This window comes from Notamacropus eugenii, chromosome 5 (genome assembly GCF_028372415.1).
Source record: "Notamacropus eugenii isolate mMacEug1 chromosome 5, mMacEug1.pri_v2, whole genome shotgun sequence".
Lineage (NCBI taxonomy): Eukaryota > Metazoa > Chordata > Mammalia > Diprotodontia > Macropodidae > Notamacropus > Notamacropus eugenii.
The window spans coordinates 404,685,010-404,698,135 of record NC_092876.1 but is presented as its reverse complement, the minus strand read 5'-3'; positions in this window follow the sequence as shown (position 1 = coordinate 404,698,135).

Genomic DNA, 13,126 nt, shown 5'->3' with positions numbered 1-13,126 from the left:
ATGGGATTAATTCATTGGGATTAATATCATTCTGCTCCCAATGTTACTTAATAAAGAAATATCATAGCCCCAATAGAACAGTAATGCTTATATAGTAAGACTACCATTGAGTGATTTGGTATTGAATCTTAGAGGTTTAAGTAGGGCTTATTAGCTGTAAGTGATATATAACTATATATCTGTAAATTATATATATGTATAAATGAAATATCTAACCTTCCCCAAGACCTCCCTCATAGCCCCCATTCTCCCAATTTGTCCTCACAGTTACAGGTTGGGTTATCAGAAGATGGCTGCTCCTACCAGGTTCCAGGTATGTTTTGGTTCCTTCTCCTATAGAGCCCAAGCCTCTACCAGTACATTTTCTATTAATAATCGGCCAGTAGATACAATTAGACCTTAGCAAAGGCATTTACTGAGATGGAAGACAAAAAGCATATAGTTAGTTTTGCTATAATGCTTGTTTTGAAAATACAAATTTGTTCCGATGTGATTGATATATTAAGGAAAAATTCGAGCATAATGCATCACAATTTGAATTTTGTGTTTGCATATACTCAATTTCATCCTCCAGAAAGTGACAGAAGATAGAAAACTGTACCACCTCACAATACATCACACGCTATAACCCTTCTGACACCTACTTTCACAAGCAATCTTCAGGTCTTTTTCAAAATGAAACAGTATGTTTATTGTATATCTTCTGGTACAGTAGAATCTGTAATTGGAGGAGGGCTATTTTGCTCTACCTTCTACACCTTCCACCAGGACTGAGGTGCTCTCCCCCACACTTTGACCTTGAAACCTTGGCAACTGAATTTAATTAGCCATGTGCCTGTGTGTAATGGGGTAAAGGCTGAGTAGCAGCCCAAGGTTATGGACATTGCCACTATTGATTATAGTATATGTATGTATGTACACACATATATGTATATGTGTATGTATGTATGTATACAATATATGTTGCATATGTATACAATATGTATTATAATATATATGTGTAGATGGATGTAGTATTTCTTAACCATATAACACATAAAATCGTGCTACCATTTTTATATTAGGTTCTTGTTTTTTTATGTACTACTGATGAAGTTTTTAAGTGTTGCACCCCTAACCTCATTTCCCTATGGTTTTCATCGTAAAATTTTGCGTATCAAGATGATTTTTAGGAAGACATATACTGTATTATAGAACTGACTGTACAAAATAGTACTGTAAAACTGGGCATATTCTCCAACAAATATACACCATGTCCATCGGAAGAGTGGGCTTATACTTAGAAAATAATGATAGTGAATCACATATGTAGGAAACACATACATCCATCTTTTATCTCCTCTGAATTGCTTAAAAAACTTCCTCCTAGGCAAAACATTGCTATTGGTTAGATTTCCATATCAGACTCCCAGGGTCTACTCCTCTCCTCAGTTCAACTCTTTATAACTGCTGCTAGCTTTCTCTTGAGCCCATAGCTTTCTTCTTTGCTGTCCATCATGGTCCTTGAAGCTGCTTAGAATGTCTGTCTGTTGTCTGTGTCTTTGCTTCCTACTGGGTGTAGTGTCTGCTGTTGGTCAAGTAGTTCTGCTTCAAAGTGACCTGGCCAGTGGGAGTGATCCCCCTGGCTTTCTTTAAGTCCCAACTGAAATCTTTTAGAGGAAAGTCTTCCCAACCCCCTGTCCTGCCCTCCCCTGCTTAATTCCAGCACCTTCCTCTTTATAATTATTTCCTGTTTATCCTGCATATAGTATATGCAGGATAAATGCTTGGTATATATTTGCATGGTATATATTTGTTTGCATGCTGTCTCCCACATAAGATTGTAATCTTCTTGAAGGCAGGAACTGTCTTTTGCCTCTTTTTGTGCCCTCAGTGCTTAGCTGGCACATAGTAGGTACTTAATATATGTCTATTGATTAACTGATGAAAGAGAAATCCCTTACTTCTCAAGAGAAATTTTCTTTCATAGACTGAGTTCTTTGTCTTCTGTTGGCTTAAAGGGATGAGCTAATTGCAGAGCTAGCAGCTCGTATCTTTGAAAAAAGTACCCTTTAATCTTGGCAAAATTTTCAGTCCAGCTAATTCCAAGGTATTTTCTCTAATTCAATCAGATATAGGCAGGCACTAACACTTTATAAAGGCCATACCAGGTGTTAATATGTTGATACCTCATCATTTATTTTTATGGATTTTTTTACAATTCCTACATAGTATGGATCCATTTTACAGTTCTTATTTAAGAAAATATCTCCTATGAATAAAACCAATAGGAATTAAAGGTAAACTAAGGTATAAAATAAATTAATACCATTTTATAGAGCTTCCAGATAGTAGATTTACCATACCAACATTTTTATATGGCTTTCATCTAAAATGTTATTTCATAACCATGGAACAGTTTAATTGGGCAATCAGACATTGGCCTCCTGGGCTAGGTGTGCACTCCATATATTTTGCATTTTTTTCATTGATGAGGAAAGAAACAAAAGTTGTCAGCTGAGCATTCTGCCTAGTCTGGTTTTGTGGAAAACTCTCAGGTCTCTTAGGTGAAGGTAATATAATTTTATTTCCATAGAAAAAGTTTTCTGGACAAGATTATTAGCTTATGCTAAATTTTCTGACAAAAGCACAAATATCTTCCGGTTATTGCCTTGATGTTCAGATTTGCTTTTGTCATTGGACAGTCTTTTGTAGTCAAAGGGTATTCTACACAATGGCAGATGATCAGATATGTGGCTGTTAGGCTGAATCTATAGGCCATGTTATTACCCATTTGGGTTCCTTCTCAGATGTAGTCTCTGACTTAGCTTTTGAGCAACCTAAAATCTAATGTCAATGCCAGACACCTGGGGAAACACTGATATGCCATGCAACCTCCTGACTGCTATACCTGGAAATAACAGCAGCTCAGGTCAACCACAACACCACCAAGGGAGGCAGGAAACAACCCAGAGTACAGTGGTTAAGATTCTGTAATATTCTCCATCTTACTTTCACTTTCCTTCTCTCAAACGTTACACTGTGACTTTTAGAAAGGATGGCCTAATCCTGTATTGGGGTTAAACTAGTCCTGAATATTGCTTAAATACTTGCTCCTTTATGAGCTTAGTCCCTAAAGTTCATAAGGTTTAGTCTCAGTTATTCTGCTTTTGGACTTACTGTTAACATATGGGTCTATTTGTATTCCTGGGAAATATTTGGGTCTGCTTGGAGCAAGCATGGGGTGGATGCTATGACATATACATCTCAACCATACTATAGATGAGCAGTGACTATGCATATTTGGCTTTAAGTAAGTATACAATTCTATGAAATTTAAAACCCCTTATGGGCAAAGAACACAACTACTACTGTCTTGCACCTTCCAGAGATTCAAATATAGTGCTATTTGCCAATAGCAACCAATTTTGATGCAAACATAGTCTGACAGACTCTTTATGACTGCCTTTGGGGTTTTCTTGGCAAAGATACTGGAGTCATTTGCCATTTCCTTCTCCAGCTCATTTTACAGATGAGGAAACTGAGGCAAACAGGATGAAGTGACTTCTTCCTGTGGTCTGACACTAAGTGTCTGAGACCAAATTTGAACTCAGGTATTCCTGACTCTAGGGTTGGCACTCTATTCACTTTGCCACCTGAGTATCCAGACATTTAGAAAATGCTAATGATACACCTTGCGTCTCCTGGGAAGAAAATCCTCCCTTTAAATCAATGGATGAGAAATTAAGACTGAGGATTATTGTTATTAAGGGAAAAAAAAAATACTATTGAGCTAAGTATTTGGTTTTGAATTGTTTCATGGTGTTAGGGGTGGGCCTGTCTCAGGATGTGGCAATCATACCTTTCATCTTCATATAGAAACTTGTTTGTTCTTCTGGACTGGATATGCTGACTCTGTGGTCTTCAGACAATCATTAAGTCTGAGGATGTAGGACCCCACCCCGGTGGGAATTTATGCTCTCAAGTAATCTAGAAACCACATCAACACAGCCAGAGGCTCTCAGAAAGCTGTATTAAGAGAGGCACAGTTTAGGTTTTGCCCCACCTTCAGGCCAGTCAAGTCTTGAGAATGTGGCCTTTTCCTAACCCATGTGGGAGGAGGGTTGAAGGTGGAGGGAGGGAAGTATACCCTGGCAGAAATTAGTTTTATTACACATGTAATCTGTGGCAATTATTGAAGTATGTTTCAAAAGGAGACCATCTCATAAATCAGCAGGCCTGATTATAAACTAACTGTGAGACCTTGGTTAAGTTGTTTCAGTTTAGCTGGGTCTCTTGGCATCTGCATGGACAAAATCTAGGTTTTCCCAAAAGGCAGGGACCTGCTAGAGTCAACTCTAATTTAACCCGTTGTTAAATTTTGAGTGAGAACATTTACAGCTCTGAAATGAGCAAATAAATAAGGACTTGATTTATTGTTTTCCTTCTCATCTGGACTTCAGAAAGTGATGGAGGAAATAATAACAATACTGGTTAAATTTAAAATTATTTCCTGGGTACATTCCCCTCCCCCTTCCCTAAACATTACTTTTGCCCAAGGACCTTTCTGACTCTAAAACTGTATATCCTCTTTTTGTCTCCCTAGAGGATCAACGTTCGTTTGGCCTCTGCTCTGAAGTCTTAAAAGATGCTACTTATATATGAATTCTCATTGATAGTCTTTAAAACTTGAAACTAATTTAAAAGATTTTTTAATTGATGTGAGCAGACACTCGACTGATGTCCGTCTCTCCTCTACCATGCTTTTTTTTTTTTTTTTTAAAGCAATGGGGTTAAGTGACTCATCCAGGATTACATAGCTAGCAAATTTCTGAGACTGGATTTGAACTCAGGTCCTCCTGACTCCAGAGCTGATATTCTATCCACTGTGCTACCTAACTGCTCCTCTACTAACCTTAAGTAGACAGTTTGTGTGTGTGTATGTGAAATGTGACACCCCCCCTCTCCAAAGACTCAACCAAAAAACAAAAACCCTTCACCAAGCTGCAGTTTTCTGGAAGTGAGTCTCTCTAAACTTAATTAGGTTTATACTTAGATGAAGACATAAAAATCCATTTCTGGTCCCATAATCAAAGGCTTTGCATCTTAGTAGGAATCAACCAGGGCTTGCACTTGACTATCATAGCCCTTCCAGAATCCTGCTATGACCCAGTGTGGTAGTGCTCATCTAGAATTCCTACCACTGGGGAGGCTGAGGCTGATGCAGTGATGGAACTTGGGAATTTTGAGCTACAGTAAAGAGATAGAGATGATCCTATGTCTGTGCCAATATGGAAATCCCTGGGAGCAGGGGCCACCAAGCTGCCTAAGGAGGGGTGAACAGGTCCTGGTCAGAAAAATGAGCCGGTTAAAGGTTCCATTCCAATTAGAATAGGGACCAAGCCCATGAGTGGCCACTGTACTTCCAGCCTGGGCAAGAGAGAGAGAGAGAGAGAGAGAGAGAGAGAGAGAGAGAGAGAGAGAGAGAGAGAGAGAGAGAGAGAGAGAGAGAGAGAGAGAAGAGAGAGAGACCTACTCTCAAAACAAAACAAAACAATTTTGTTATAGTGTAAACTAATGCTGTCAAATTTGAAGAGAAATGGGGACCATGAACATAAGAATTCCTGCAGGTTTCATACTGACTTAGATTTAAAATGTAATGTTATCTGTGTTTTATTGTATTTTTATTGATTTTGTTAAATATTTCTCAAAGACACTATTTTATTGTTGATGGAGTTGTGAGCTGATCTAAAAATTCTGGAGAACAATTTGGAACTATGCTCAAAGGACTATAAAACTTACATATCATTTGATCCAGCAGTACCGCTACTAGGTATCCCAAAGAGATCATAAAAAAGGGAAAAGAACTCACATGTACAAAAATATTTATAGCAGCTCTTTTTGTGGTGGCAAAGAACTGGAAATTGAGGGGATGTCCATCCATTGGGAAATGGCTGAACAAGTTGTGGTTTATGAATATAATGGAATACTGTTGTGCTACAAGAAATGATGAGCAGGCAGACTTCAGGAAAAACAATTGAAAGACATAGATGAACTGATGTTGAACCAAGTGAGCAGAACCAGGAGAACATTGTACACAGTAACAACCACATTGTGGAGCAATCAACTATGACTGACTTAGCTCTTCTCAGCAATATAATGATCCAAGACAATTTTGATAGAAATTATGACAATTTCTATCATAAGAGACTTATGATAGAAAGTGCTATCCCCATCTAGAGAAAGAACTATGGAGTCTGAATATAGTTCGAAGCAAACCCTTTTCACTTTTTTGTTGTTTTTTTGTTTTCCATGGCTTTTCCCTCTTGCTCTGTTTCTCCTTTCACAACATGATTAACATAGAAATATGTTTAACAGCATCACACATGTATAACCTGCATCAGTTTGCCTGCCCTCTTGGGGAGGGGAGGAGGAAGGGAGAAAAAATTGGAACTCAAAATCTTGTACAAAATGAATGTTGAAAATTATCTTTACATATAACTGGAAAAAATAAAATACTATTCACTAAAAAATAAAATAAAATTTAAAAAATCCCTACCTACATTTTTCATCTGGTTCAGGTTGCTGTTGGGAGCATTACAGGTGTTTGCTACCATTGGTGTAAACTATGGTACCCCTTTCCCCCAATTAACACTGGTGGAGCCGTGTTACCTCTAGGGTCAAATATAACATCCTCTTCCAGCTTATAAAGTCTTTCCTATCTTTCCATTCTTCTTAGACTTCACTCATCTCTATACATTCTGCTATCCAACTACGCTGTCCTATTTGTCTTTGCTCATACATAACACCTCATCTCCTGTATGCATTTACATTTTCTGTCCTCCAGGCCTAGAGTGCTCTCTCTTTTTAGGCTTCCACGACTTCCTTTAAAACTTGACTTAATTCCAACTTCTATAGGAGGCCTCTCCTGACCCCTTTGCCTCCTTCAACCACTGCTAGGACCTTTCCTTTAAAATTGCCTTTAATTTACAATGCATATATTATACATATAATGAAAAAAAAATGCTATCTCTCTCATTAGAATGTGAGCTCCTTCAGGATAGGACCTGCGTCTTTGCCTTTCTGTGTAATCTCAGCCTTGAGCATGGGGCCTGGCACATAGCAAGAGTTTAGTAAATATTTATTTTCTCAAATAAGATCTCATTCAAAGAATATTGATAAAAGATAAAGTCCAAGTCTTTCCAAAAGTAACTTGCGCATTCTGGTCCGTTAATTCACTCCAGAGCCTCCAGGTTGTTAGATACCATTTAAATCTCTTGAAGAGGTGATTGACTTTCATAGGTTTGGAGCTTTTGAAGAGGTATAAGGCAGGTTCTAATGCTTGATTTTGCTCTTTAAAGCTTGGGCTATAAGTATGGGATTTCTATAATTCACAGATATTAGAGTTTTCTCTCTCATTCTCTTAGACTCTGGCCTGATGAGCTGCATCGTGACTGTGGGTGAGTGTGTACTTTGTTGTAGGACAAAAGACCAAAGCTAGTTGTTAATCAGGGAGAAGTCCAAAGAATCAGGTGGATTTTGCAACAAGCTGAAATTGGGAGCCAAGGCTGTAGAGGTAATGAACTGAATGACCTGAGATGGAAAGAAGATTGGAAGCAAAGTCTAGTATTAGGAGCAAACCACAAGGTAAGCACTGAGAGGTAAACTGGGTGTTGGACTTCCAGAATCAATATTGGGATAATCCTGAACAGAGTTCAATAAGAGTTCATGCAATTTGCTTCACTTCCCGATCATTTCCAAACTGTGCTGCCTTCACTATGGCCATCCTTCTGGACTCTGACCCTGAGACCTTGGGCTCTGAGAGGTGAACCCTTGTTTCATCTTGTCCGGAACCTAGAGTGTCATTTTTCCCTGAAAGCCACATTAAGAAGACCTACATGGACATATAGAACTCCATGAACAGTACAGACTTCCTATACATTCATTCACAAAAATTTATTTCTGTTCTTGCCAAGAAAGAATTAAATAAAATATTGATATTTTATAAACTTTGTTTTATAAACTTAATAAAAAATTAAGTTTATTTTGTGCAATGATGCCATGGAAGTGTGAATCATAAAACTGATGCACCATCTTCCCCGAGCTCCCATCAAATAAATCAGTTGTCCAAGGCTCACGAAGGGCGAAACTTGGGTTTGGGTGGTGGTTCAATCATTTTCAGTTGTGTCCAACTCTTCATGTTTTCTTGGCAAAGATACTGGAGTGGTTTGCCATTTCCTTCTCTAGCTCATTTTACAGATGAGGAAACGGAGGCAAATAGGGTTAATATTGCTCAGAATCATACAGCTAGCAAGTGTTGGAGGCCAGATTTGACCTCAGGGTACTTTCCTGCTACTTCCAAACTAGCTGTCCACTCTCTCCACCCCTGCCCTCAGCTTTCCAATTCTGTGTATTGTTTATCCCTTCTAGGATGTCAGCCTCTTGAGACCAACACAACAATGGAGTGTGAAGGAGTCAAGCCTTTGGGTGAAAGCTTCCCCATTAAAGGATAGTCATAATGCTAACAATAACCAACATTTATAACTCTTACTATATGTAAAGCGCTTTACAATTATCTCTTTTGATCCTCACATCGACCTTGGGAGACAGGTGCTATTAATCTCCATTTTGCAGGTGAGGAAACTGAGGCAGAGGTTAAGTGACTTGCCCAGTGTCACACAACTAATAAGTGTCTGAGGTTGAATTTGAACTCAGATTTTCCTAAATCCAGGCCCTGTACTCTATCTACCATGCCACCTAGCTGCCAGGGAAATTAATAGTTTTGTTGCTTTTGAACCTAAAAAAGCAAACTCATTCCTCTAAGCCCCCAGCATTAGGAGTGGGGAAGAGAGAGATAATTCTTATCTGGCATCCCTCTCTTTCAGGGGAGGGCAAAGTGGCCAACCTTATGGCCTCTTCTCATATGCCCCTCCAGTCAGAAATCAAAATCTCCCTTGGACAGGGATGGGCAGGATTTCTTTTGTTTTCCTGATGTAAGCCTCTTGAGAGTAGCAACTAAATTACTTGCTTGTATTTATAGCCCTAGAGCTTATCACAGTGCCAGGCATACAGTAAAGGCTTTAAAATGCTTTTTTAATTTTTCATTCATATATTTGTGATCTGTGACTGACTCTAGACCTACCTGTTAGTCTCATCTTTCCCTTATGGTTTTACCAGCTCAGGGTAGGAAAGTGGTACAGTGGAGACCTGGAGTCAGGAAGACCTGAGTTCAAATCTAGCCTCAGACACCTACCAACTGTGTGACCTTGGACAAGTCATTTAACCCTATTTGCCTCAATTTACTCATCTATAAAATGAGAGAAGGAAATGGTAAAGCACTCCAGTATCTTTGCCAAGAAAGCACCAGAAGGGAATATGGAGAGTTGAACACAACTGAAAAATAACTAAACAAGAAATCCCAGGTCATGCCATGGGTCACAATGCCCTCTAAGGAAACAGCTATCTCCATCTAGCCAGGACTGGACGTATTCTTATTTATGATTCGGAATTTGCTGAACAAAACATGTTATGACCTAGACTTTAGTTTCCTAGGCAGAAGTGGGACAAATACTCTAAAGAATCATTTTTTTTCTTGGTAGCAGCTGAAACAAGTGATGACTCCTTGAATGGCCCTCTGTGTAAGGGCTCTGTGTGTGCTGTTCATGGTGTTATATATACCCACATAGGTCTTCTCATTGTCATTAATCCTAGTTTAACTGTCCTTCAGTGGAATACTCTTTTAAAAGCATGATATAACTTGGTATGGATGTTGTTGTTCAGTTATTTCAGTCATGTTCAAATCTTCATGACCCCCTTTTGGGGGGGGGAGACTTGAGTGGTTTCCACTTCCTTCTCCAGTTCATTTTACAGGAAACTAAGGCAAACAGGTTTAAGTGACTTCCCCAGAGTGACACAACTAATAAGTCTAGATTTGAACTTAGGTCTTTCTGACTCCAGTCCTGGCACCTTATCCATTTCACCTCCTAGCTACCCTGTATTATTTAATAATGATTAATTAAAATGTTAACATTTTGTGTACTTTGGTTGTCTGGTTTGTGTGCTCTGGGTTCATTCTCCCAACCTCCATATGCACTAGTAGATCAGGACCCTGGCAACTCACAGTTGCTACATCTCTACTATGGGCTCTCGGGGTAATCCCGAGGGGTTGGAGGACCTTGTTCTAATATAATAACTCATGAACCTTGGCCGATGTGCTTCCTCTCACTCCCCACCCCACTCCTAACCCATGATTAGTGGTTGATATCAAACAGCCAGACTTAATTTGCTTCTAGAAATGGTTGTTAACTATGGTGTTGTAGTTGGTACAAAATATTGCTCCCCTTTCTCTCCCTCCTCTTTCAAAATTCTGTGATACACTTTCCCCCAAATACATACAAAGTCCAGGAGAAAGTAGGCTCAAGATTAGGAAACGTGTGGAAAAGGGGTAACTTGCAATTTCTGAAAATCTTTTTAGAGGCATTCTTACGATGGTCCCCTTTTATGTAGCTTTTCCACTGGGCTCCTTGTAGAACTTTGAATCTTCTTTCCTTATCTAGTTTAGTCTGTCCTTGACTCTTGATAAAGATGCTGTTCCAGGAATGCTACTAGATTGCTTATGGGAAGTCTGAAAAACTCCTTTTCTAGCCAAGACTGGGGGAGGGAGAGAAGGAAATGGAGCACGAGGTAGGAGCTCTTCTCCTCCCAGTCCAACCCCAGCAATTCCTTTTCAGGGACTTGGGTTGAATGATTCTCCTCTATGCTGACAGATACTCGAATTGCCTCAGTCAGTCATGTCTGACTCTTCATGACCTCATTTGAGGTTTATGGCCAGAGCTCTTGGAGTGGTTTGTCATTTCCTTCTCTAGATCATTTTGCTGATGAGGAGACTAAAGCAAATAGGGTTAAGTGATGCTGTCAAAGCATCTAGCAAGTGTCTGAGGCCAGACTTGAACTCAGGGAGATGAATCGTACTGACTTTCAACTCCAGATCCAGCACTTTATCCACTTTGTCACCTAGCTGCTCCAAATACTTGATTCCAAATTAATATAAATTATTAAATATAAATCTTACATTTATATAATTTCAAAGGGAGTGACTAGGTCCTTCAACCAGTTGGAACTTTCTGTCATGCTTAGTTGAAATGACTTTATCAAAAGGTATTCAGGCTTTCTTCACACTTTTAATTAAGTCAATCAAGATATTTTCTCATTTGGCAAAGGAATCAAGATGTAGTATCTTCTCAAGTCTGTTAAGTGAGGTAGGATAATTTGATTGATTAACTTAGTTAACTCTTATCTTTACTTGTGTATCTATCTGTCTGTCAATATCCATATATCTGTATACATATATGTACACACACATACATAAATATATATACAAATATTTATGTATGGACTTTAGTAACCTCTGTATTGCATTAAAAAGAAAGACTAAAGTTAGAAGTCAATTCTTTCATTAATATAGAAACCTTCTTGAAATATTAAATACCACTATAATGTGTTTCCAAATTAATCTTTTGAGAAACCTTTTAAAATTATGAGACAATAGGAGAAATTAATCATATTTAGGCCTTTATTCAGAATGACAACAATGCTTTGGGGAAAATGATGACTTGGTAGTTTAAGCAGTAGGTAGGTAAAAGAAAAAGATTATTCATATTCCATTAATTTGGAATTTGTGATAATTTAGAGAGGGGTTGAGCCAAAATTAAACTTAATACCATGAAAGTAAAAGAATTTGCTTAGAAATCCTAAGAAAATTAATATAAATGCATTTTCAAGGGGAATGTTTAAAGTAATTAAAAAACGAACATTTCCAATACTTAGAAGGTACCAACAATTAATGTATTTCTTTGTTATTGTAAGAAATCACTCTTATGTATTCACTAGAGCTGATTTTTTAAAAATCACTTATTAGAAAGCACTCTGTTAACTTAGTTTTTGTGAATTTGAAAGAAATAAAGTTGCAAATCCTTAAAAAAATCCATTGTGGAATATTTCACTGCTTCTGTTAGGCTCTCCTCCAAATTATTCCAAATTAGTGAGGCTTTATGATTATTAGAGTTCTAGAAACAATGACTTCATTTTGGCAATATGAATTCAGTTTTATTCCTTCTCCAAAGGAAATCCAGCGTAGTTTGTTGTAAGATCATTATTGTTGTGAGTCTGTCTTCTGAAGATGAGTGACTGGAGGATCTGGTCAAGAAGAACCATCTATTCTTCCCAGAAGGCTACTTAGAAATAGATTAAAGATCTTCCATACCTGTAAGGCATTAGGAGGATGGCAGCCTAAAGGTTCTCCATGATGTCTTTTACGTCACTTCCCTTTTTTCATCATTGTCTGCATATCCCCACAATGCATCTTTCCATTCCTTTGCGTTACTTACCATTTTGATTCCACTGAGATTGTGGTGTTCTATGATTTATCGACAGATGTTGTTGCTGTGTTCGTCCTTTGTTGCCGAAGAAGACCATGCCATCAGAGAAATGATGACATGACTCACACTTCACTTTGTTTTGAGTGAGGGAGGACTATACAAAGTCACCAGCCTCACTTTCTCCTCCTGAGCCATCTGGATCCAGGGACCAGATATTCATCAGGATGACTGGAGATAGCCCAGGATGCAATAGGAGACCTTGGCCCCTTTAGGTCCTTATTACTTCTTAAACAGGTTTATTCACTGAATGGGCATTACTTCACCCTAAGTGAGTATAGACATAGCAAAGTCAGCAAAGGAAGTTAGATGGCACAGTGGATAGAATACTGGTCTTAGAATCAGGAAGACATCTCCATAAGTTCAAATCTGACCTCAGATACTAGCTTTGTGAACTTAGATGAATAACTTAACCCTTGTTTGTCTCAGTTTCTCCATCTGTAAAATGGGATATATAATAATTGCACTTAACTCTCAGGTTTGTTGTGAGAATCAAATAAAATTATAGTTGTGAAGTTCTTAGCACAGTTCCTGGCACATAGTAAGCGCTATATAAATGTTTCTTCTTCTCCCTCCTTCTTCCTTCTTCCTTCCCCTCCCCTCCCTTCCTCTTCCTCTACCTCCTCTTGTTTCTTCTTCCTCTTTTGTGTTCACAATTTGAATAGGTATGTTGATCTTTTCCAAATTATTATGGATTTCAGTGAAGCCATTTT